The sequence below is a fragment of the Erpetoichthys calabaricus genome, chromosome 18 (assembly GCF_900747795.2).
Source record: "Erpetoichthys calabaricus chromosome 18, fErpCal1.3, whole genome shotgun sequence".
Classification (NCBI taxonomy): Eukaryota; Metazoa; Chordata; class Cladistia; order Polypteriformes; family Polypteridae; genus Erpetoichthys; species Erpetoichthys calabaricus.
Window position 1 is genome coordinate 44,575,791 of NC_041411.2, and position 27,360 is coordinate 44,603,150.

Consider the following 27,360-nt stretch of genomic DNA (forward strand, 5'->3'; position numbering starts at 1 on the left):
AGTTTGCAATTTATGGAGAAAGACGAAACCATCCGGTGAGGCTTTGACTGAAGGAATGGTGTCTGCATCTCTAAGTCAGGTTTCACTACAAAAGCAGATAACAGATTTGGTGCCTACGTTTATTTTATTACACCAAGCTATCTTACTTCTTAACAAATGGATCTTTATTAGATGACATTTTAAAATGAGCTAATGTGAAAGATGTAGTTTTAAAGCTAAACTTTACAATTTTTTTATTGGGAGAAAAAAACGCATGCACTAGCACATAGTCCAATCATAGTTTCATGTGAATTGGCACCGCAGCAGTACAAGAGCATACCTGTATGTAACAAATTATTTACAGAATTTGATGAAAAGTCTTATTATGGTTTCTGTGGCAAGCTTCATTTATTTGTTGTGTGCAGCAAACCGTTTTTTTAATTTTTTTTATGCCTTCAGTTTATGATCACAGATCTGTGACTAGATTCCATCCATTATCCAACCCGCTATATCCTAACTACAGGGTCACGGGGGTCTGCCAATCCCAGCCAACACAGGGCACAAGGCAGGAACCAAACTCCGGGCAGGGCGCCAGCCCACTGCAGTGTGACTAGATTGTACTCTACTAAATCAAATAGGCAGGAATTGTGCAATATTTGGGGATGAGCTTGAAAGATGTTTCCATTTGAGATGGAGACTTACAAAAATCCAGACTATAAAAATGAAAAAGCTGGTTCCAATTATTCATGACAACTAGCCTAACTTGTTATGAACACCCAGATAAAGCAGATGCCCCAGAGAGAATTGTTACAAAGCAGTGAAAATAAATGAAGATGGGAAGGAAGAAGGCTAAAAGAATCTGTAAAGCAGAAGGATAGCAGACCAGATAACTGAAACAAGAACAATCTGATAACTAATTTGGTTGACTTTCCCTAGCAAATGTTAACACAAGTTTTTTACAATTATTTGAATAAAACACACACAACACTGTGCCACTGCTTAACTAAGTATCCTAGCGATAATGTCACAATGACACCTTTACAAATGATTAAAAACAAACGCTGCTGTCATCCAAAAACACTGAGGATAGCATAAAAGATTCTAATATGGCATCACAGTCATTAATACTAGACAAAACAATATATGCAAAATTTCCAAAAATGGCAAAATTCTGTCTCTGGTGTGATGCCCTAATGAATGCCCCAGGTGGAATTGAAGAGTCGCATAGTTTGGGGGAGGAACGATCTTTTCAGTCTGTCAGTGGAGCAGGACGGTGACAGCAGTCTGTCGCTGAAGCTGCTCTTCTGTCTGGAGATGATCCTGTTCAGTGGATGCAGTGGATTCTCCATAATTGATAGGAGCCTGCTGAGCGCCCTTCACTCTGCCACAGATGTTAAACTGTCCAGCTCTATGCCAACAATAGAGCCTGCCTTCCTCACCAGTTTGTCCAGGCGTGAGGCATCTTTCTTCTTAATGCTGCCTCCCCAGCACACCACCGCGTAGAAGAGGGCGCTCGCCACAACCGTCTGATAGAACATCTGCAGCATCTTATTGCAGATGTTGAAGGACGCCAGTCTTCTAAGGAAGTATAACCGGCTCTGTCCTTTCTTGCACAGAGCATCAGTATTGGCAGTCCAGTCTAATTTATCATCCAGCTGCACTCCCAGATATTTATAGGTCTGCACCATCTGCACACAGTCACCTCTGATGATCACGGGGTCCATGAGGGGTCTGGGCCTCCTAAAATCCACCACCAGCTCCTTGGTTTTACTGGTGTTCAGGTGTAGGTGGTTTGAGTCGCACCATTTAACAAAGTCATTGATTAGGTCCCTATACTCCTCCTCCTGCCCACTCCTGATGCAGCCCACGATAGCAGTATCATCAGCGAACTTTTGCATATAGCAGGACTCCGAGTTGTATTGGAAGTCCGATGTATATAGGCTGAACAGGATCGGAGAAAGTACAGTCCCTTGTGGCGCTCCTGTGTTGCTGACCACAATGTCAGACCTGCAGTTCCCGAGACGCACATACTGAGGTCTGTCTTTAAGATAGTCCATGATCCATGCCATCAGGTATGAATCTACTCCCATTTCTGTCAGCTTGTCCCTAAGGAGCAGAGGTTGGATTGTGTTGAAGGCGCTAGAGAAGTCTAGAAACATAATTCTTGCAGCACCACTGCCTCTGTCCAAGTGGGAGAGTGATCGATGTAGCATATAGATGATGGCATCCTCCGCTCCCACCTTCTCCTGATATGCAAACTGCAGAGGGTCGAGGGCATGTTGAACCTGTGGCTTCAGGTGGTGAAGCAGCAGCCTCTCCATGGTCTTCATCACATGTGATGTCAGAGCAACAGGCCGGAAGTCATGCAGCTCACTAGGACGTGATACCTTTGGGACTGAGGTGATGCAAGATGTTTTCCAAAGCCTTGGGACTCTCCCCTGTTCCAGGCTCAGGTTGAAGATGCGCTGTAGAGGACCCCCCAGCTCCGATGCACAGAACCTTCAGCAGTCGTGGCGATACTCCATCTGGACCAGGTGCTTTGCTGGCACGAAGTCTCCTCAGCTCTCTGATCACTTGCGCTGTTGTAATTATGGGTGAGGATGTCTCTCCTATGCTGGTATCAGCAGAAGGATGTGTGGAGGGTGCAGTACTCCGAGGTGAGAGTGAGAGTGGGTTAGGGTGGTCAAACCTGTTAAAGAAGTTGTTCATTTGATTTGCTCTCTTCACGTCTCTCTCGATGGTGGTACCCCGCTTCGAGCTGCAGCCAGTGATGATCTTCATCCCATCCCACACTTCCTTTAAAAGGCCAGAACTGTTCATTATTACGATGAATGTTTTGTAGTTTACAGAATTTTGGCCTCTTTTGGGCTTAACACTACGATATTTGGGAAGCTGGAATAGCACTATCTGTTATCTCCGATACAACTTTAGATAAATGCATTTTACAGACATTCATTTACCAAAGAAAAAGTCAAATTGATGCAAACAGTTTGCAAACGGGTCAGCCATTTGGTAATGTCAAGGGATTTGTACTGTCCGTCATCTGTTTTTTAAAGACAACCTCATTCATCAGATGTTCAAGGAACAGACAAGCCTTTGAGGGTTGTTGAAAGAAACAAACATCTGTGTGAAAACTGTCAGGATAAGGACCAAACCACATCATACATTATTTTTGAGTGTTTCTCCGTATTGCCCACTGTGAGAAAGCTCTGTCTCAGTCACAGGATAGGATATGGGATAATGACCCAAAACACGCAGCTAAAAACACCCAAAAATAGCCAAGAACAAAACATTGGACTATTCTGAATTGGCCTTCAATGAGCCCTGACTGGAATCCTATCAAACATCTATGGAAAGAACTGAAACATGCAGTCTGGAGAAGACTCCTTCAAACCTGACACAGCTGGAGCAGTTTGCTCAGGATGAGTGGGCCAAACGACCTGTGGACAGGTGCAGAAGTCTCACAGAGAGCTCCAGGAATCACATGTTTGCAAGGATTGCCTCTAAACGTCGTGCAACCAAATATTAGGTGAAGGGTCCAGTCAGTTTTGTCAATGCCATCTGAAATGTTCTGTTGATTCAAAACTCTAAAGCAAAGTCTGATTTTTGTTACATACGGAATAAACAAGGATGGGTGCGGTCTGTACACTGGTACTGTGAGTGCTGAGCAGAGGTGGAGGGAGAACCTCTCCGTTTTTCCAAATTGATTCTGGGGTTCATCAGGTGTGTCTTCTTGCTCCTACTCTGTTCAATGCTTGCGTGGTCTGGGTGTTGGGCAGGGTTGTGGGGTCCAGCGACTGTGGGGCATCTGTTGGTGAAGAAAGATTCACTGATTTTGACTTTGCTGACGAGGCTGTGATCTTTACAGAGTCAATGGCTCTGACTGGAGTGCTTGAGAGACTGAGCGAGGAGTCTGAGTGTCTGGGCTTACGAGTGTCCTGATAAAAACCAAGATCAGGCCATTAATGACCTTTTGAGCACAACCATCAGCAGAGTGTCGACCTTGTTGAGAGGTTTACTTACCTTGGCAGTGACATTCATGTCTCTGGTGACTCTTCCTACGAAGTCAGTAGACGGATTGGGAGAGCATGGGGGGCTAATGAGGTCACTTGTAAAGGTGTGTGTGGCACTCCCAATATCTATGCAAGGTCCAAGTCTTTAGAGTCCTGGTGCTTCCTGACTTGCGATATATTGTTGTGAGACATGGACACTATCCAGTGACCTGAAACGAAGACTGGACTCCTTTGGTACTGTGTCTCTTCAGAGAATCCTTGGGTACCGTTGGTTTGACTTAGTGTCGAATGAGCGGTTGCTCATGGAGTCCTGAATGAGGCACATTACCTGCATTGTGTGGGAGCGTCAGTTACGGCACTACGGCCATGTGGTGTGATTCCCTGAGGGTGATCCGGCTCACAGGATCCTCATTATTGAGGACCCGAGGGGCTGGACCAGGCCTAGGGGATGCCCACATAACACCTGGCTGCGGCAGATACATGGTCATTTCTGAAGGGTGGGACTGGACCGCATGTCTGCCTGGGGGATTACCAACCAGGATCCTGAGCTGTTTCGTTGTGTGGTGGGTACTGTACCAGTGCATGCTCCCCAACCTGACCTGACCTTGTGCCAATGACTTTTATCAGTTTCAATTTATTTCGGGAACTATTCCGGGGTTCTCTTTTTTTTCCATGAAAGGTACCAACAAATTTGTAAAAAATTCTTTAGGTTCTAAGGTCTAGTGATCAGAAGGAGGGTGGAGGTGGACTTACACTTTTTCTCCTGCTGACTGGACCAGAAAAGGCCGAAGAGCTAAGCCACACTGTAATCTCAAATATTATCCCCCATTGCCCCCTTCAAATCACTCCTCATAAGACCTGTGACTCACTTGTGCATATGGTGAAGACAAGAGTGAAGTAGGTTAAAAGGTCTTCCAAATATAATTTCTTTGTATAAATCCAACAGTTTTCTAAAGAGACTGCGGAGTGGGGGTTCTGAGGCTAGGGATCTGCACCAGAATGTTGCCGGTTTGAATCCCATAAATGCCACTGCGTTGGGCCCTTAACCTGCAGTTGCTCCATCCTGGGCATGACGTTAACCTGCATCCAGCCCTGCAAGCAGGTCCTCCAACTTGCAAGGAAAATTTGGGGGTTGGTGGCAGGATTGGCACACCAGCCACTGTAAAAAAAACCTCAAATTCTTCAGTGTGGTGCAGAGATGTCCCCCGTTGCATGGCTGTGCTCAGGTCCTAATTTGGGATCCTGAGGTGGTTCGTCTTGTGGTGGGTGCAGCAATGCACCAAATCAGTGAATGCTTCCAACCTCTTTCTAAAGAGAATGTAATTACCTAACAATTATGAAAAAACACATTATTAGCAAAATAAAAATAAAATCTAACAAATTTAGCTCTCACAATTCAGAATGTTTCCGTGGCTGGTGCAGTGTGTGGCGTACTTTAAGTATCCCTAAGTAGCACACAGACTTTTCAATGGGGAGAAGGCAATAATAACTTGAAATAGTGCATTATTCTCTAATTACTACACTAACAGATAGAATCATGCACTTTAACTCAAGTTTTAAGAAATTAAATAAAGCAACACATAGAGTAGACAATTTGTATGTAATAAAAATAATTTGAACAAAGAAGTGATGATCCCCTTGAGGTTCTCTTTCCATCAAGACGCCCAGCTACAGGCTCACACTGCAGTGTATAAATCTGACTTGTCATCATTCCTCATTGGACTTGTCATCCAATGGCTTGAATGAGCAATATGCCTTAAAACTATTTTTGAATAGAGAAGAAAATGATGTGAAAGCAACATTATTTACCATCTGTCATTACCACTAATGCTTCATAATGGCGCACCACTGTATCTCAGACAAGTTAATTAGTTAATGCCATAAACACAGACTTTGAAGGCCATTATTTTTTCACATAGAAGAGAGACAGGAAATTGTTCATCATATACTTAGATTGGTATCCCATATTTATAAATTGTGCATGAGATGCCTTTTGGCTTGTTGAGAGACCCCTGCATCCTTTCAGCCAAACCAGTTTCAAAAGAATATGATGGAAGGAAAGCCAACTTCAATTCCCAATCACGGTCTGAAGAATAACTAATTCAGGTATTCCACACTGTCAGACAAAGTGCAGTTGTCCATCAGAAGCTTCTGTGCTGTTCTGTTCAGTTTAAAGTGAAAGGACGGAGGCCTATGCCAGCAGGATATCAAGCTCTCTTAACAGGATACCGGTACATGCTTACACTCTCTAACAAGCGATCGACATACTGTAGAGAAGGGGTCTCCAACTCCAGTCCTGGGGCCTCATGCATAACGCCGTGCGTAGAATTCGCACTATAACATGGAGTGCAGACAAAAGCGGAGATGTGCTTACGCACAAAAAAATCCAGATGCATAAATCTGTGCAAACTCCAACTTCCACGTTCTTCCACTCCATAAATCCCGGTCAGCGTGAAAAGTAACACACGTGCACGCGCCTGCTGTCCCGCCCCAACTCCTCCCAGAATTACGCCTCTTTGAATATGCAAATCAACATAAATAGCCCTTAAGATCAGCCTTCTGTGAAAAGACAATGGGAAAAGCACGGGGGAAAATAGAAGAATTTCAGTGAATACCAATTGGAGGCAAGGAAAAACTTACTATTTGTTGGTTTAAACAGTGGTATAAACAACAAAAGGAAGTTGATCGAGTGACATAGCGTGTTTGAGAAACTCAAAAGCTCAAATTCACAAAGTCGCACAGTGCCCGAAATAAAAAAGAAGTTGTCACATATCAAAGTCGGCGTGAAAAGGTGAATCGTATGTCATATGAAAGCTTATTAGGGTACAGAGAAAAAAAAAAGGCACACAGTGTGAAAAAAGCACGAAATGTCAACTTTAATCTCGAAATTTCCACTTTAATCACGTAGTTTATTTTGTCATTAAAGTAGAACATCATAAACTTCATCTTAAAATCGTTTAATTTACTAGTTTCTCAAATCTCATCGTAACTAAAGTAGCACGTTAAATGCTTTGTTTTGTATTTGATCTTCTATGTGCTCTATGTGTGAATCACTACATGCTTCTGGGCTTTCTCTTCCTCCGACAGGACACAGAATCCATTACATTCATGATATTACAGCTCTCTGAATAATTAAAATACTGAGATGTGTACGTGATATCTTTTTCATGATGATAGGAATGAAAGCATGGTGAAACACGGTGGCACAGTGCTTGTTCATGTCTCACGCAAGAGACTTGCTGCGTCATGCGCGACCTTCGATGAAATAATTTATTACAGAAGTACTGTCTCTTTCAAACATACTAACCCCCAATTCCTGTCCTTACTTTTCTTTCTCCAAATACCCAATCGCCACACAATCAGCTCTGTAATAAACGTTAAGCCATCTGTAAGCTTAGAACGCCGATTCTTCAAAACTTTTAAGGAACATTGAAATATCTGCATAGTACATGTTTAATTATTCTATCCATGTATCCTTCCAGTGTCGCGCCAGCCACAGCATGAAAACAGCGCGAGTCAGAAACAATCCGTGAACGGAGTGCCAGCTCCTCACTAGCACTGTGGCACCGTGTCCTCACATTTTTAATTATTAACAATATAGATTATTTAAATGATGTTAATATTTTATCTGTATAATATAATAAACATATTTTGCTGCATTTCACCTTAAAAATGATATTGTCATCATATGTAAATACGGGCTTTATAAAGTGGCTCAGGTTGTGCAATATTATAACTGAAGTGCAAGTTTACAGTGAGGTGACTGGACTTATAAGTACAAACAGTTCTACAAGGAGCACTTGATGGACTGATTGAGTGTGTTTATAGTTCTTGGCATGAAACTATTTCTGAACTGTGAGGTCCATACAGAAAAGGCTCTGAAGTGTTTGTCGCATGAGAGCAGTTCAAATAGCGAATGGCTGAGGCAGCGTGTGCTTGATGCTGTATACCAAATATTCTCTTTCCAATCAGCTGCTGTAGATCTGTGATTCCACACTCAGATACAGTGATATAAATACTCTGAGTGGTGCAGTGAGAGTAATATGGAAAAAGATGATCCACTGTGGCAACACCTAACGGGAGCAGCTGAAAGAAGAAGAAGAAGGTGCAGTGAGAGTAACAACAATAAAGCAGTTATGGTATTTAGAATAGTTTGACTATTCTGTGGACCACTATATTGTTACAGGTTAATTACAATCATGCATTAAACTAATAAACAATATGTGGTTAATTTCAGTGTATTTATAAAGCCGCGTCAGGGATGTGGATCTAAAACATGAAAGGGAAACCACACTGGAACAAAAGCACTGCTTTGACGCTGGGTGCCGCCAGTTTGCAAAACCGAGTGGAGAACTTACGTACGCCAGGGTTTAAGCTACCGTGAAAATGTGCGTGGCTTTACGCCAAGTTTAGATTTTATACATCGCGATTTCAGCATGGAAATGGGAGTACGCAACATTTTTGTGCTTACGCAGTAAGTAATGGTTATGTTGATGATATGGATTCATACTCATCATTGACAGCCTTATTAAATCTATTTAAAGAATTTTGCAGCATTTCTGGGAATTTTTTTCGCATTCAACCCTCTTGATCATTAGATCATTTTTCACTGTCTCTGAACAGTTTTGATATTTAGCAACTGCAGGTACAAAAAAAAATCAAAGATCAAATCAAATAAAAACTTTGTAATATGATATAAACCTCAAACACAATGTTAATAGATGGTCATCTGTTCAGCTTTATGTAGATGGTAGAATTAGTTAAAAAGAATATCCTTCCAAAGCTCATTTTTTTCAGAATATATATAGCTCAGCAGGAAAGCAATGTCTTATATTATTTAAAATAAGAAAATGAATTTTACAGACAAAGAAGTATGCAAGGCTTCTTCAGAATTTGGCAAGAATTCATTAATACTGTTCTAAAATAGCCTGCTGGGCTGCTGTCTCTGTTCTGTTTTCTTTTGATGCTTTAATATGCATGAGGAACGTATAATGGGCTTTTGGTTCACATAACTCTCTAAACGGGATAGTCGTGGGGTGTCAGATGTTAATTATGATTTAATGCATCTTCATTTTATGGAATGTTGTGAGTGAATTGTATTTTATGTACTGCAGGGCAATTTTAAGCATAACACAATTCAACAGTTATGAGAATGCTGACATTTTTAGCTTAAATAGTAGGGTTGTTCACAATGTAGTTATTGTGTTAATCATCATAACCAGCTGTTTCTAATTCTCAGGTCATTCTTTTTCTACCTTGTTGACCTTACCATCATTGCCTCTTTGACCAAATGACCTCTTCTAGAAACCGGACAATATCATTGCCTGGATGGGAAGTGGCATTGTGGTGGAGTATTCGATTATATTTGTGTCTTCGTGTCTGCCACAAATGGGTCAGGCATTGCCATTAGCACCTCCCTTTGCCTGAATTTTACTAACCCCTCCTACTAGTGCCTGTTGCTATGCAACGTTTATTATGTTTCAGTCATCTGATGCTAGTGGCACTGGAAATAAAGACAGTGCTTAACAGGATGTCTTTGCTCTATGCTTTTTGAACTTGCAAAACACCCTAGTATTCTGTTTAGTGTTCGCAAGTTTTTATTCCCTTGGTGCTCTAGTTTTCTACCAACATCTCGAAGACACGTGTATTAGGTTAACTAGCAACTCTAAATTGACCTGATATTGGTTTGGATGTGGGTATGCTCAGGAGTTAGTACCAGCCTTTTTCCCAGGGCTGCCAGAATAAGCCTAGCTCTCCACAATCTTTTATTGGAGTGAGTGGATTTCTAAATGGATGAATGGAAGTGGCTAGTAGAAGTACAACTGAACCTTACACCAGCATGATCTCCTGTCCAACCACAATAATAGACACTGGTCCGCAAGAAAATGCTGGCTCAAGTATAATAATAAATTTTTTAATAATACATTTTATTTATATAGCGCCTTTCCCATGCTCAAGGCACTTACAGAATATAATAAAGAATGGCAGGGTATACAGTATACAGCATTGTACAAACCAGATAAATAAATAAAGAAGATTACGATAGTGAATTCAGAGAGAAAAAAAAGCCTAACAGACAACATACTTGATGGTCTCGCACACACACATACAGGTTACATGAGCATCTTGACAGAGAAGTAAACTGAGAGAAGGGTAATAAAGTCAAGTAGAGCTAAAAGCTTTCCTGAACAGACAAGTTTTGAGTTGTTTTTGAAAAGAATTCATGGAGTCAGCTGACCTGATTAATTTTGGTAGGTCATTCCAGAGTCTGGGTGCTATACAGCTGAAGGCCCTGTCACCCATGGAGTGTGGATTAGTGTGGGGCACAACCAGATTGCCAGAATCAGAGGACCTTAGTGGGCGGGCAGGCACATAGTGATGGAGGAGGTCACTGATGTAGTTTGGTGCGAGGTTATTTAAGGCTTTGTAGGTTATTAGTAGGATTTTATACTCAATTCTGTAAGACAGAGGGAGTCAGTGAAGATGGAGCAGGATGGGTGTGATGTGCTCGCTGCTGCTGGTTCGAGTAAGGACTCTTGCAGCTGAGTTTTGAATAAGATGGAGCTGTGATATAAGATTAGAAGGGGCACCTGCCAGTAGGGAATTAGAATAATCGATGCGGGATGTGATAAAAGCAGGGACAAGTTTCTCAGCATTAGAGAAGGAGAGGAAGGAGCGAACATAGGATATGTTACAGAGGTGAAAGTAAGAAAGTTTCTTAATGTGATTTATGTGGGCGGAATAAGAGAGGGAGGAATCAAAAATGACACCAAGATTCAGGTCTGATGAGATCACCGCCAAAATGGACTGGGAAGGAGCTCATCTTATTAAGTTGCATTTTAGTCCCAATTTGCAGGAGTTCAATATGTTACTCTTTTATTTTAAAGTTTTGTTGGTTTTTGAATATTATTTTGTTTCTATTGCATTTAATGTAGATTAGATTAGATTGGATTATATTAGATGTACTGTACTTTATTAATCCCCAAGGGGAAATTCCAATGCATACCACAGCAAAAAAAAAAAATATATATATATATATATATATATATATATATATATATATATATATATATATATATATATATATATACATACACATACACAAATACTGACTCAAAATACAGTATAAGATAATTGAATAAAAATAATGTATAATACAATAAATATTATGCTAAAGAATAACTGTAGTAAATCGAAGTCTGCACTACCTTCCTGTAGCGAAGGACAGGACATCAGGAGGAAGCACTGAACTGCCTAATGGCAGCTGGCAGATAAGGTCCCCAGAAGCACTTCTTATTATACTAAGGCAAATGGGCCTGTGGCTAAAAGTACTCCAAGATAGCACCCCCTTGGTGGGGATGGGCAGAATTGTTCATCCAAATTTGCCACCTTCCTCTTTTTGCACAAAAGCCTCCAGAGTGCCCAGAGTCAGTCCTGTGATGGAGTTGGCATTTCTGATCAGGTTGTTTAGGTGCATCTTTTAAACTCAAGTTTCTTTCCCTGGATACCACCTAGCAGAATAATCTCCACTTCATCCACATAGATGGTGACTGGTCTTAAGGGCTCCTTAACATACCAAAAGTCCACAACAAACCTTTTTGTCTGGATGATGTTGATCGTCACCACAAGACAAAGACCTCCACCACACTCGTGTACACACTCGTCTCATTATCATTTATGTGATATAGTGATGTTTATTAATTATTTTGTATGTTTTGGTATGTTAATAATGTAAGCAGTTTTGACATTGAACCAAAGGAGGCAGGGCCACCTGATCATGCACCTTGGATACTGGCCCAGCTTGCATTTAAAGAGAGGCTCCAGTTACATTCGAGGATCGTCATTAGGCTTCAATTTCAATTTCTAGTTGTGTTCTTGCATCTACTTAAATTTGAATTTAGTGGTTTCAGCCCCTGCTTCGCTTAGTGGTAAAGTTTATTTGGCTATGTATTTGGATTTGTTTGCTTTGGGTTTTTGACTTTATTTGTTATTTGTTTAATTTTAGTACTGAATTTTAGGGGTTTTTTAATCATGGAAAATCCATGTTGTGAGTTTTCTTTTTTGTTATGAAGAACTTTTTGTTTAAAAAAAAGACAAAATGATACAAGATGAAAAATAAACACAAGTGGAGGGTATTTTCCGTACGTTGCTTAAATCATCCGAGATCAGATGCCTCATCTTGGATGAGTTAATGCCGGTGAAACTCATCTGGGATAAGTCGTTTTTTCAAACGCAGCCGTGTATTAGAGTAGTCGAGCTGGATCTATTCATCTGAGATGAATGCGCACGCCCGCGCTGAGTGAAAAGCCCATATATATTAAGTCTAGAAAACATGATCAGCAAGTCTTTGATAGGCTGTAACAAAATGACAAAAGAATGGGCGATTTTTTTTTCACACAAGCGGAGCAAGACCTTTTATTCGAAGGACATGAAGAATTTCAAGATTTAATATGCACAAGGGGTAACACTGCAAAAGCAGCCCAGACCAGAAAAGACGGCTGGCAAAAAGTGGCCGACAAATTAAACGCTAAGTAGTGTGCATTGTATTTACTGAATGCAGCGTCTCATTTCCTATGTGTCAGATTAATTATTATTTAATATGTCATAATTTCAGATCAAACGTGAGCACAAGGAGAACATGGGGACAGGTTAAAGTAAAGTACAAGAATATACTTCAAACTGGTAAATATTGGTATTTAACTATTTAAAGAATTGTTGGCATAAATAATCACATATAAAAAACATTAATTTAAAGCTAAGGCAGACAAGCAAAAAACAGGTGGAGGTCCACACGGTCCAGTCCTAACTCCTGCAGAAGAGTTGGCTATCCAACAAAATGCCCATCGCATTGTTTCTGAGGGCATTCCACGGGGAAGCTCCTCCCCAGAACCAGTGGCAGGATGCAGTGGTCACTTCATTTCAGGTAAAGGATGGTCATTGCATATATTTGTCCTCAATGTGTGCTATAGGTATGTTCCATATAGCCCTCTTTTTTTGTTGGGTCAGTTGCAGTTGAATGTCATATCCTTTGAACCTGTGTCTGACCAACGAGATATTGACAAAGGTCAAATATTTGATGAAGACACTGTGTCTGATTATTCATCAGGAGGAGAGGCACATTTTCCAAATAATGTTTGATCAAACTCCACTCTGATCAGTCCCATGTGCCCCAATCACATTTGGAAACCCTGGGTAATGAGAATGTTAGGCTGATTGTGAGATTCTTTATTGAACTGTGGGTGTATTACCTACCTGCAATGGCATGAAACGCCTCTTTTGTCTGCACACGCAGGCGTCCAGGAAACACAATGAAAACCTGAAGGAAATATTTCAGAGCCAAACAGACTTTACGAATTGCCTGGCAAACTGCACTTTTAGATAGATTTTCCACATCACCTACAGTATATAAAAAAGTGCCGCTTGTATAAAACCTCCAAGCAATGCATACTGTCTGTGTGGCTGTTAGAGCCCGACTTCACTGAGTTTGACTTCGAATATAAGGTCCTAATAAATTTTTGAGGTAGAATATTCCCCCTCGGCTAAAGCGGTATCTTTCGAAAAGAATTGCCGATCGTGCAAAGCCCTCTCTATATGAAATTCTCTTCTTATAATTTGCATACCGATATCAATTAGTCGCTCATTCATGAATGGTGAAGTCATGACTGAATGAATTCCACACACAGACACGGATTAAGTGTGTGAGCTAATCCTTGTTTATGTAGAACAAACCTGCTCCGAGCAGGTTTGAGGATTTGGATGTGCTGCTATGACAACACATCCAGCAAGAGTTTTGAAAAACCGACAGATCCAGGATCAGGCCAAATCGTCAACAATTACATCCAGCTAAACGAGTAATCCATGTATGAAATTACCCCCGTGGTCTTTTAATTCATCATTTATTTATGTGGGCAAGGATTCCTTTTTTTTTTTTTTTGTTTTGTTTCTGCAACATGTGGTGGTGTATCAAGTGCCTGCGATTGGCACTCCAATGATCTTAATGGAAGTCCATCTATAAATATGGCGGCACTATCAAGTAGCTTCATTCCTCAGTGGATAAAATACTTCCTAAAACAAATCTCTAGCATAGTTAGCTTTACTTCAAATAGGCCAAGTATTGAGTTTCATTTCAGTTTTCACCTCCCTTCTGATCCAGAACTTTTTCTTAGTTTTCCTTCATGTTTTGTCTGGGTGGTTCTTGATCATTTCACTTTTGACCTTTACCGGTATCCTCCTTAGAATTCTGCCCAACATGACATCTCCTGGTCTCCTTACTCCTCACAATAATTCTTGGTTTCTTCAGTTTTCCTTCATATTTTGTCTGTCTGGTTCTTAACGATCATTTTGGTTTCGACCTTTGCCTGTCCCTCATTACAATTCTGGCTGACATTACATTTCCTAGTCATCTTACTCCTCGCCATAATTCTTGGAGTCAATCTGCCTTTGAAACCGACTTTTGTCTTTTTTCTTGCCTTGCTTTTTATTCAATCCTTTTTGAATTACCTTTAATAAATCCTTTAGATATTACGGTAGTTTGCTTTTGTTGTCATTTGGATCCAAATATTTAGCAGTTTCCCTCTCATTCTTAATGTGGACTTTAGTGAACATTTTCAACTTTAAAAGCTGTAGCTCCATTTCTGGGACAATAAAGGCCAGAAGACTGCACCTTTGAGTAGGGGTCATGCTGCCTGGGCTGAGGCCAATCCAGCAGTCCAAAATCTGAAGTAAGGGCAGTCCTGCAGTTCCTGCTTTTATTTTGAGGTCGGCATTCACAGCACAAGTCACCCCAATGGATGAGTTGTTTTCTTCAGTATGAATAGTTCCTCTTTCTTTTCTTCTTTATTCCCTGGGATCATTTTTTTAATAAAGTAGTTTTATTATCATTTAGATAAGTACAGTTCCTTCCAATACTGAAAAAACAACAAAACATTTTAAAATTCTCCTCACCCATTGGTCAGAAATATGAATGGATGCATGGACGAAGGTGTAGGTACATGTGTGAATAAATGAATGTTCAGTTTGACTGATCTCTTTTTATGTTTCACATTTGTAAAGCTGTTAATTTGTACTTGAACTCTTAACCTGCTTCTATGTTTAATGGATTCAATAAAATTTAAAAAAAAGATTAAATAGGATTCAATTAAACAGATCAACCTCACATGCTAAACTCACATGAAAAACAGATGGATGTTGAGATTGCTATGAGGTCAGAAAAGGTAGAGGAAGGGACATTGTTAAGGTGGCTGACAATAGGCATTTGAAGGAAAGGGGTAATTGCTACTCAAGCAGAAGCAAGCAAGTCTTCAGTAGAAAAATAGAACAGAACAGAATAGAATAGAATAATCTTTCATTGTCATTGCATTAATAACAATACAACGAAATTTAAAACAGCTTGTAACGGCCGACCCCTTTTACCCAGCCGGCAGCTACACTTCCAAGACCAGTGGCCTGGATAATTGACTGAGAAATAATCTAACTATCAAGCCGTACTTCTTACCAATTAAACTTTTCCCCCACAATCGACGGTGAAAATATAAGCACACAAAAACAAGATGTAAAATTAAATGGATTATATGTATTAAGTGAAATGACATGCAAAAAACAAACATATAAATATAAATATCCCTCCACCCCAGCAATAACAAGACACCACCAAATATATATATATATACAACAAAAACCCTCCCTTGTCCCTGTAACAAATAAACACACAACACGAATAACAACAATGACTGATAAACTGAAAATGAAATGAGAACGTGAGTCCGGTAATAAAGAAACTGTCCTGAAAGCGGTTGACTGAATTAGTGAAATTGCGTTGTTTGATTCTCCCCGGAAAAAAATGGAGCAGCCTCACTGTGAATCCTCGTGTGTGTGGTGGATGATTAAGTCCTACTCCGGGGTCTCTCGTGGTGAGGTCCTTGAAGTAAATCCGGCAGATGGAAAAACAAACTGGATGGATATGCGCGATATGGAAAACAACAGGTACAGTGTGGTCGTGATTGTGGCAAAAAAATCTCCTTCTCTCCTCTCCTCTTCCTTCTCCTCCTGCTGGCTTAAATAGTCCTATGACGGCTGTGATTGATTAATTGTAAACAGGTGTTTTCCAGGTTTGTGGCTGTGGTCTCCTTCCATCATCTGTCCCCCTTTACGGGGACGGCATTAACTGATACACAAACAGTAAACGGGACAATGAAACAAGACACACTCAGAACTGACATTTAACACTAACTATGTGGCCCCGCTACAAGCTCTCTGGGAAATTGTTATCTGAAATCGGTGTCAATGAGGGTGCTGCAGAACAATGCTATGAGGGGGGTTTCACATTCACAATTTCATGCCATATTTCAGTGTATCTGACTTGTGGAAAAACAAAAGCACAGAAAGAACCTTCATTGCCATTACCGAACAGAAGTCCTAATTCATCCCAGAGAAGTGCCATTACTGGCTCTCTGTCTATGTCACAGATGGGCCATCTCTGTCCCCTGGCTATCAGACCTTTGTCTTTCTGACCTCACAGACAGTCCTCTTGATGTCAACTGGCTTATCTGATGAGTTCCTTGGCTTGACGACTTTGTTTTCAATTGACGTATGTTGAAGGTCCCTCTCAGGGCCAATCTGTGATCATTGTTGGCACAACACTAGCTTTAATCTCACTTGTGCATGTCTTCAATTTCCTTAACTTTTCAGGAGGCCGGTTTAATTCTGTGGTTCTTTTTTCCCTCTTGTCATCATTTAATTGAGTGACATAAAAAATATAGAAGTTTCCCACCTGTGTCACAAATTACCACACAGGATACCAGGTAAGCTTCTGATGGATGATGGAGCACCTTCCTTTATTAATTCAATGCATCCCCTCCATGGTTTTCGTTCTCATCATCCTGATTTTAAGGTCCTAGGCACACCATGAAAACAAAATGGCCTCATTCACCTGTCTAGCTATTCTTGCTGTTCTGCCTTTGCTGTCCTCCTGAATCTCCCACACTCCTCATCTACGCGTTCATTTTGTTCCCAGGGCTCCACCCCCTCCTGCTTTGCCGCTTATTTTGTCCTTTCTCAGACAGGCTGCAATTCCAGATGCCTTCTATATGCTCCTGCTCTGGGCACTAAGGGGGAGAACCAGTCAGCATTGTATTATTAAATCGTTGTAGCGGTGCTACTGGGGATTGAAACTTAAAGTCCCAGCAGTCATTGCTGTGGCTCTGATTGGTCAGCTGCTGAGGGTGCAGGGGCTGCTGGGGACAAGGAGGCGGCTCAAAATTTAATAGGAGGCCTGTTCTACAGAGAGGAGAAGTCTTTTGTGTTTCATGTCTCGAGTTGCCAGTCTGTTTGCCTTCCTGTTTTGATACCTGTGGATTCTTGTCTTGTCCTCAATCGTCTCCTGTTTTGGGTGTTTGGACTGTCTGGTGTGTTCCTGCTGCATGAGGACTGCCTGAGGACTTGTTGTCATCCTGTGAAGAAAGGAGTGCTCCTGATCCCGTTCACACATCATCTCATCAGTAAATACCAGTAGAACTGACCTTTACATTCATATACAGCATGATGATCTCTGGACTATCTATCTCCATCGTTTCATTTCATCAGTTGTCATTTCATGGACTTCATAGTGTGTGGTTTTTGTTAGTGGTTTGTTTTTGTTGAATTCATGTTTATTGTACTTTGCTATAAGGGGAACTGGGGTGGGGTTGTTGATACATTTATTATTATATAATACATTCATTAATTGCTGTTTTATTACAGGTTGCTTTCTTATCTGTGTGAGGGAGTGTGTGTGAGTCGGGCCAAGGATCTCCACCTAAAAAAATAAATAAATCATCGTCTTCTCGACGGTGTGAATCTTGGCGGCGCCGGACTGCTACATCGTTGTATCAAAAGAGTGATCAGGCAAATCCAAGTAACTATAGAATGGGACTCTTAATATGCAACATGGGTAAATTAAGTATTAAGGAAAAGATCGAGCAGCACATATCAAGAAGAAGAATGTCGTGAAGAGTCAGCCTGGGTTCAGGTGGTCATGTCTTACTAATATGCTGGAATTCTATGAGAGACCTTCAGAATCCAACGTGATGGTATTTTGTAGAAATTAGAAGGACAGGATTGGCGAGTTTTGTTGGTCTGAATGGCTTGTTCTCATTAAAATATTTCTAATGTGACAAAAAAATACTGCTCAGAAAAAGCACATTTATTTTAATTTAAATCGAACATAAGGACTGGTGGTAGAGGGCTACACCAGCAAAATCCTGGGTGTCAAGTCCCAACCCAATTGTTGTTTAAGATTTTCTACAGTTCCCAAACTTATTTGTCAGAACCCCCTCTGTCACACATATATATATATATATGGCTGATATTCTTAGGGGTGGTCTTGGCTTTCTTCAATCACCTTGGGAAACAGAATCAGCATTGTGCTTTCTTCATTAAGACCGAGGTGTTGAGGACTGACACAAGGTCATTAGTAATGTGGACAACCAAAAACATAAAACTGCCGACAAACTCCACTGCAGCCCCATTTATGGGTATGTTGTATCAAACATGGTGGGTGTTTAGTGGGAGTTACTTTGAAAGCACAGGGGAGCACAGGGAGAGAAAGGGTGACGTCAATAATGAGATCTCTGTTCCCTTTTCCAGCATAGAAAAGCAGTGACTGGTGATGAGTGATCAACTTCAGGTAACTGCCGGCCCCTTCCAGTCCTTTGTGACCAACAGATGACACTAACTGGAAGAGGGATATCATGAGATGGATCACCTCTGAGGAGGAAACTTCTTTGTAGAAGTAACAACAAAATTAGATCCTTTCTCACCTTATTTTTTGGAAACATCTCACCTTCTCCCAGTGAAATGGGGTTACCACCTGGGAACCCAACTATTGGACAATGCAGACAAGGGATAAGGAGCAAGTGGTCTCCTAAAGTCAATAATCATCTCTTGTGTTTATTGATAATAAGACAAGTATATTGTCCCCACACCAGGTTACAAGGTGTTCTCGCCATTGTCAATCCTGACTTATCTGTGTTATGACCTTTTTGTTAGTCCTGAAATATCATTCTTGTGTGTTTTAGGTTTTTGTTACATTTTGAGTGTTTCGTTTTATTTTAATTTTTTATGCATATTTCCATTTTTATGTTTTTAAGCAAAAGGAGATTAACAGGAGACATGATTGAATTGTTTAATATTATGAAAGAAATTATTCCAGTGGATCACGACTGTTATTTTAAAATGAGTTCATCAACAACATGGGGACACAGTTAGAAACTTAAGGGTAAATTTCACACAAACATTTGAAAGTCTTTCTTCACACAGAAACCCACAAACACATGGAATAAGTGACCAAGTAGTGTAGTAGACAGTTGGACTTTAGGGACCTTCAAAACTTAACTTGATGTTATTTTGGAGGAGTTAAGTGATTAGGACTGGCAAGCTTTGTTGGGCCGAATGGCCTGTTCATGTCTAGTTTGTTCTAATGTTATTAAGTTAATATTTAGTTAAACACCCTGTCCCCTTAAGGTTGAGTATTAGGGGGCAGGGCCACCATGACAGTCAGTGGGAGGATCACCCTCTGCCTATTATTTCAAGGCAGACACTCCTGACCAGCATTGACAATTGTGACATATTGAAAATTGTGAGTACCTGACAGTTAGTTTTTTGAGTAACGATTTCAATTTTTGACCGACATTGATAGATTTGAGTTGCCTTTTTAGTCAAACCCTATAATTGCTCCTTTTCCCCCTGCATTGTGATTACTTTCCTTTATTTATATAATCTTTGACATTCAAACAACATTGCTTCATTTTTTGAATTAAAGACCAGAGGCCTCATGCATAACGCTGTGTGTAGAATTCACGCTAAAACATGGCATACGGACAAAAGTGGAAATGTTTGTACGTACAAAAAATCCAGATGCATAAAGCTGTGCATACACCAACTTCCACATTCTTCCACTCCTAAATCCTAGTCAGCATGAAAAGAAACGCACGTGCACGTGCCTCTTTGAATATGAAAATCAATATAAATAGCCCTTAAGCTCAGCATTCTGTGAAAAGGCAATGGCAAAAGCAAGGCGGAAAATAGAAGAATTTCAGTGAATACCAAGTGGAGGCAAAGGAAAAACGTACTATTTGTTGTTTAACAGTGGTATAAACAACAAAAGGAAGTTGATCGAGTGACATAGCATGTCGGAGAAACTAAAAAGTTCAAATTCACAAAGTTGCACAGTGCCCAAAATAAAAAAGAAGTTGTCACATAGGCAAGTCGTAGCTCACCGTCTGAGTGTCATATGGAAGCGTATTAGGGTACAAAGAAAAGAAAAAAAATAGAGACACAGTGAGAAAAAAGCTTGAAATGCCAACTTTAAACTCGAAATTTCCACTTTAATCACGCAGTTTATTTTGTCATTAAAGTAGAACATCATAAACTTCATCTTAAACTCGTTTAATTTACTAGTTTTTTAAATACCATCGTAACTAAAGTAGCATGTTAAATGTTTTGTTTTGTATTTGATCTTCTATGTGCTCTATAGAAGTGGGTGTCAAAAGAAGGGGGTCAATACAATACAATGCAGTACACAGAACAGAACAATTTCTCAATATAGTAAGAAATAAAAAATATAAATTTTAGAAGTACAGAGCAGAATTTAACAGTAGATGATATATCCCATAATAAGATTTGGATTTGTGTAGAGTCCTTCAAGCTGCCTCCCCCATTTGGCCATTCCACGGCTGAAACAGTGCTGGGCCAGCCAATCCGATGAAAGGACCCCTCTTTCCCATGATTCCTGCGATCCTCCATCTGGGATGACTTTTCCTTAGGCAGGCAAAACAACTTGGCAGGTGGGCCATGGCACGAAGTACCACATTTGAGTACCGAGAAGAAAAACAGAACGAGTGAGGGTTATTATACAATACTGTCATGTTACTTATGTTTAAGTGCTAATGACTAACAACAGAGATGCAGTCTGTACAGTTAATCAGCAGCTCTAGTCAGGATATGCTAAACTGAAGTAGTGAGTCTTCAGCCGGGATTTAAAAGCTGAGACCGAAGGGGCATCTCTTATAGTAGCAGGCAGACCATTCCACAGTTTAGGGGCCCTGTAACTAAAAGCTCGACCTCCCACTGTTATTTTATTAATCCTTGGAATCATAAGCAGACCGGCATCTTGAGATCTTAATGTGCGCTCAGGTTTGTAAGTCATGATAAGTTCAGACAAGTAAGCCAGACCTCGACCATTTAATGCTTTATATGTTTAAAGAAGGATTTTGAAATCTGCCCTAAACTTAACTGGGAGCCAGTGTAAGGACTTAAGAACTGGAGTTATGTGTTTGTATTTTCTTGTTCTTGTAATAATTCTTGCAGCCGCATTTTGGATTAACTGGAGGCTGTATAAAGAACAGTTTGAACATCCAGTGAACACCGCATTGCAGTAGTCAATCCTACTAGAGATAAATGCATGAATTAGTTTCTCAGAATCCTGTTTATTTAAAAAGCGCCTTAATTTCCTAACATTTTTAAGATGGAAGAAACATGTTTTGGACAACTTTGTAATATGCGCTTTAAATGACATCCTAGAGTCAAAAATAACTCCTAGATTGCGGGCTGATTCAGTAAAATTGACTGGGATTCCAACTGAGTTAAATGATGACAAAATATTGTTATGATCAGCGTCATTCCCTCCAACAATGAACATCTCTGTTTTATCTGTATTTAAAGACAAGTAGTTCTCATTCATCCACTCCTTAAATTCGCTAACACAACTAATTAAAGACAACATTGGAGAAACTTCATTTGATTTAAATGAAAGGTATAACTGGGTGTCATCTACATACAAGTGAAAATTAACATTATTCTGTCCATCTATCCTTCCAATGTCACGCCAGCCCCAGCAAGAATGCAGCAGGAGACAGGAACAATCCCTGAACGGGCGCCAGCTCGTTGCTAGCGCTGTGCCACTGTGTCCTCACATGTTTAATTAAGCGTTTGTCACATGAGAGCAGTTCAAATAGGCAGCATGGCTGAGGCAGTCTGTACTTGATGCTATATACCGATAATTCTCTTTCCAATCAGCTGCTGTAGAGCTGTGATTCCCCACTCAGATACAGTGATATAAATACTCTGAGTGGTGCAGTGAGAGTAATCTGGAAAAAGATGATCCGCTGTGGCAACCCCTAATGGGAGCAGCTAAAAGAAGAAGAAGAAGAAGAAGAAGGTGCAGTGAGAGTAACAATGCTAAAGCAGCTATGGTATTTGGAATAGTTTGACCATTCCGTGCAACATTATATGGTTGCAGGTTAATTACAATCAAATGCTTTAAACTAATAAACAATATGTGGTTAAATTCAGTGTATATGATAAAGCCATGTCGGGGATGTGTATCTAAAAAAGAAAGGGAAACCACACTGTAACAAAAGCATTGCTTTGACAATGGGTGCCGCCAGCTTACAAAACCGAGTGGAGAACTTGCGTACATCGAGCATTTAGGTGGCGTCAAAATGTGAGGGGCTTTACGCCAAGTTTAAATTTTATACATTGTGATGAAGGCGTGGAAACAGGCTTACGCAACATTTTTGTGCATACACACCATTTATACATGAGGCCCCAGATGTTTTCAATAATTCTCTGCTCTAAAGGGCAAATTTGTGATATGTTTTTGAACTGTAGAAGCATGAGCCCCAATTTTGGGCACACATTTTGAATTTGGGGTCTGGCTGCCTGGGCCAAGGCCTGCCTTGGGTTTTCAGATTAGGGGAGCACAGATCAGGTTTATGGGATTTCCAGACCTGAACCTCTTTTCACTGTGTGTTGTGTGGCTCTTTCATAACAGTCATTATGGGAGATCATGCGCACTGTGTTTTTAGTATTATATTCATGAGGGGACAGAGAATATAAGAGAGAGTTGAGCACACCCTTTAGAAGCCCCTCTGCTTAGTTGAAGCATGTTAGATGTGTGTTCAGCAGCTCTAATGGTTGGGGGAGTATAAGTCAGCAAGTCAAAGACCTACTTGCAGAGTGCAGTGTTCAAGTGCAACATGTTGGGCTTGGAGATACATTTCAATAGTGTTGACTGCTGAATGGAAATCAGTGAATAGCGTCACAGCTGTTTTTTTTTTTTCTTTTTCATTTGGGTTAGGGGAAGGTGAATGGCATAGACCTATTGGCACGGATTGTGAGGTTTGGAGATGTATGAGTGTTTTATCTCAACTCTGCTTTCCCATTTTGTATTATTAATGTGTAGCCTTTGTCAGAATGCCTCAGATCTCCCAGACTACCACTGTATATAAGGTACTGTACCATATAACTTCTCCCCACCTTCCCTTCTACATTTATAACCTCAGGCAATTAGGTGTAGTAAAAGACAAGCAGGAGTTAAGTTACAATTTAAATAATGTATTATTGGTAATATTCATAAATAATAACGATATGCAGAGTACATTTGAATATTGGCAACCATACAACCTGATAAATGCTGATGCGTAGTTTCAGGCGGCACACAGACTTGTTAGTTATCTTAAAATGTCTCTAGTTAAGTCCTCATGTTTGGTCAGCTTTCTTCAGAATAGGCCGCATGCCTGTCTCAAAATGGCTGCCAAGCTGTGCTCTTCATTGTGTTGTCTTTTTCAGTTCACGGTGTGACAGAGAGATGCTTTTTCATTGATGTTTGAGAGAGAGCTAGGGAGGGGTAAAGCAAGCAAATTTATAGGTTTTCTGTCCAACCCCTCGAGCCAATAACAACAACAACAACAACATTTATTTATATAGCACATTTTCATACAAAAAGTAGCTCAAAGTGCTTTACATAATGAAGAAAACAAGAATAAAAGACAAATAAGAAATTAAAATAAGACAACATTAGTTAACATAGAAAGGAGTAAGGTCCGATGGCCAGGGTGGACAGAAAAAACAAAAAAAAACTCCAGAAGGCTGGAGAAAAAAATAAAATCTGTAGGGGTTCCAGGCCACGAGACCGCCCAGTCCCCTTTGGGCATTCTACCTAACATAAATGAAATAGTCCTCTTTGTAGTTAGGTTTCTCACGGAGTCACTTGATGCTGATGGTTATACAGACTTCTGGCTTTTAATCCATCCATCATTGTTGGAACATCATGGTGCTTTGGGTAGATGGTGGTGGCACAAGCCACCACCAATAGGACACCGGAAAAGAAAACAGAAGAGAGAGTAGGGGTTAGTACAAATTTTGAATGAATAGTTATTATAATGAATTGGATATACAGAGTGTCAGGATTAAATTACAGTGAAGTTATGAGAAGGCCATGTTAAAGTAATGTGTTTTCAGTAGTTTTTTAAAGTGCTCCACTGTATTAGCCTGGCGAATTCCTACTGGCAGGCTATTCCAGATTTTAGGTGCATAACAGCAGAAGGCCGCCTCACCACTTCTTTTAAGTTTTGCTCTTGGAATTCTAAGGAGACACTCAGTTGAGGATCTGAGGTTGCGATTTGGAATATAAGGTGTCAGACATTCCGATATATAAGACGGGGCGAGATTATTTAAAGCTTTATAAACCATAAGCAGAATTTTAAAGTCAATTCTGAATGACACAGGTAACCAGTGTAGTGACATCAAAACTGGAGAAATGTGTTCGGATTTTCTTTTCCTGGTAAGGATTCTAGCAGCTGCATTCTGCACTAACTGCAAACGATTGATGTCTTTTTTGGGTAGTCCTGAGAGGAGTGCATTACAGTAATCTAGCCGACTAAAGACAAACGCATGAACTAATTTCTCTGCATCTTTCGATGATATAAGAGGTCTAACTTTTGCTATGTTCCTTAGTTGAAAAAATGCTGTCCTAGTGATTTTATTAATATGCGATTTAAAAATTCAGATTACAATCAACGGTTACCCCTAAGCTTTTTACCTCCGATTTGACTTTTAATCCTAATGCATCCAGTTTATTTCTAATAGCCTCATTGTATCCATTATTGCCAATCACTAAGATTTCGTTTTTTTCTTTATTTAATTTGAGAAAGTTACTATTCATCCATTCTGAGATACAGGTTAGACATTGTGTTAGCGAATGAAGAGATTTGGGGTCATCAGGTGCTATTGATAAATACAGCTGTGTGTCATCAGCATAGCTGTGGTAGCTCACGTTATGTCCCGAGATAATCTGACCTAATGGAAGCATGTAGATTGAGAAGAGCAGCGGACCCAGGATAGAGCCTTGTGGAACACCATATAGAATATCATGTGTCTTTGAGTTATAATTACCACAACTAACAAAGAATTTTCTCCCTGCCAGGTAGGATTCAAACCAGTTTAAGACACTGCCAGAGAGGCCCACCCATTGACTAAGGCGATTCTTAAGAATATTATGATCAATAGTGTCAAATGCGGCACTCAAATCTAAGAGGATGAGAACAGATAAATGGCCTCTGTCTGCATTTACCCGCAAGTCATTTACTACTTTAACGAGTGCAGTTTCTGTGCTGTGATTTGTTCTAAAACCTGACTGAAATTTATCAAGAATAGCATGTTTATTGAGGTGCTCATTTAACTGCATAATGACTGCCTTCTCTAGAATTTTACTTAAGAAAGGCAGGTTAGAGATGGGTCTATAATTTTCAAGAGAAGAGGGGGTCGAGATTATTTTTCTTAAGTAGGGGTTTAACTACCGCAGTCTTAAGACAGTCTGGGAAGACCCCCGTATCTAATGACGAATTTACTATGTCAAGAACATTATCAATAAGCACACCCGATACTTCTTTGAAAAAATTTGTTGGTATTGGGTCAAGGGCACAGGTGGATGGTTTCATTTGAGAAATTATTTTATGTAAATCAGGTAAATCTATCCTAGTGAAAGACTCTAATTTATTTATTATGGAGTACTGGGGTTTCGGGGGATCCTTAGTGTTGGGGAGATATACTATGTTATTTCTAATATCATTAATTTTTTGATTGAAAAATACAGCGATAGCCTCACAGGTTTTACTGGAAGTACTTAGAAGGCATTCCTTTGAGTTACCTGGGTTTAACAGATGATCAATTGTCGAAAATAACACTCTGGGATTACTAGCATTGTTATTTATAATCTTAGAGAAATAGCAGCGCCTCTGAAGACGGACTGTGTTATTGTATTCTGTTATTTTAACTTTTAATATCTCATAGTCAATAGTTAGTTTAGTCTTCCTCCATTTACGCTCAGCTCTACAGCATGTTCTCTTTAAATCAGACACTCTTTGGGTCTTCCAAGGTATAACAATGCTAGAAGATTTTTTAACTGTCTTTTCAGGTGCAACTATGTCAACAGCAGCCCTCACTTTAGTATTAAATCTTTCCACCTTACTATTTACATTCTCCTCGCTATTATAGTTGGCACTATAAACGGACTGATTGGTTAGAATGTTTGTAAGTTTTAAAGTTGCTGATGAGTCAAAGAAGCGTTTTTTAACAATATGCTTCTCATGAGTGTTTTCTATCATTATTTCTATATTAAAAAGTAGAAGAAAATGGTCTGAAAGACCCGTATCAATGATCTGCTTTATGTCAACTTTTAGTCCTTTAGTAATTACTAAGTCTAACGTATGACCTGCTTTATGTGTAGGCTGATTAACGAGCTGTCTCAAATCAAAAGAGTCCAGGAGGTTCATAAATTCTTTTACTTTTTGGTCACATTGATTATCTACATGAAAATTAAAGTCGCCGACTATTAAGAGTGCGTCATAGTTCGTAATTAAGATTGACATCAAGTCAGAGAATTCCTCAAAGAAAGACGCGTTGAATTTAGGAGGTCTATACACGGATAATACTAGAACGTGAGAATCTCCCTGAATAACAATGGCGAGATACTCAAAAGACTTGAACTTACCAAAACTGATATTTTTACATTTTAACCTGCTAGAGTAAATGTTTGCTAGCCCTCCACCTCTCTTTCCTTGGCGATCAGCACGAGTAAAACTGTAATCCGGAGGCGCAGATTCGATTAAAACAGCTGCGCCATCTGAGCTAAGCCACGTTTCACTTAGTGCAATAAAATCTATTTTTTTTTCACTAATAATGTCGTTGATAAAAAACGTCTTGTTAGTTAAAGCTCTAATATTTAATAGTGCCATATTCAATGTTTCGGAGGAGCAGAGATGAATACTATGTGCGTTATTGATATAGGGAACAGGAATTAAGTTATTTTTATTAGCGCCGCTCTGCGTGTATTTTTTATTTAATCTATGATCTGTTTTTACAGTTTTAATACATTGTTCATCTAAAGTAGTAACTTTAATTAAATTATTGGCGTTTATGCCGTATTGCCTAGATTTTCTATGTGCATTAAGATTGGTTATTACAGTATTTATGTTGCGCACTTTTATGGAAGATTTTTTTAAACAATTATCATGACCAAACACAGGAGTGGCATTTCGGAAGGGGTTAAAAG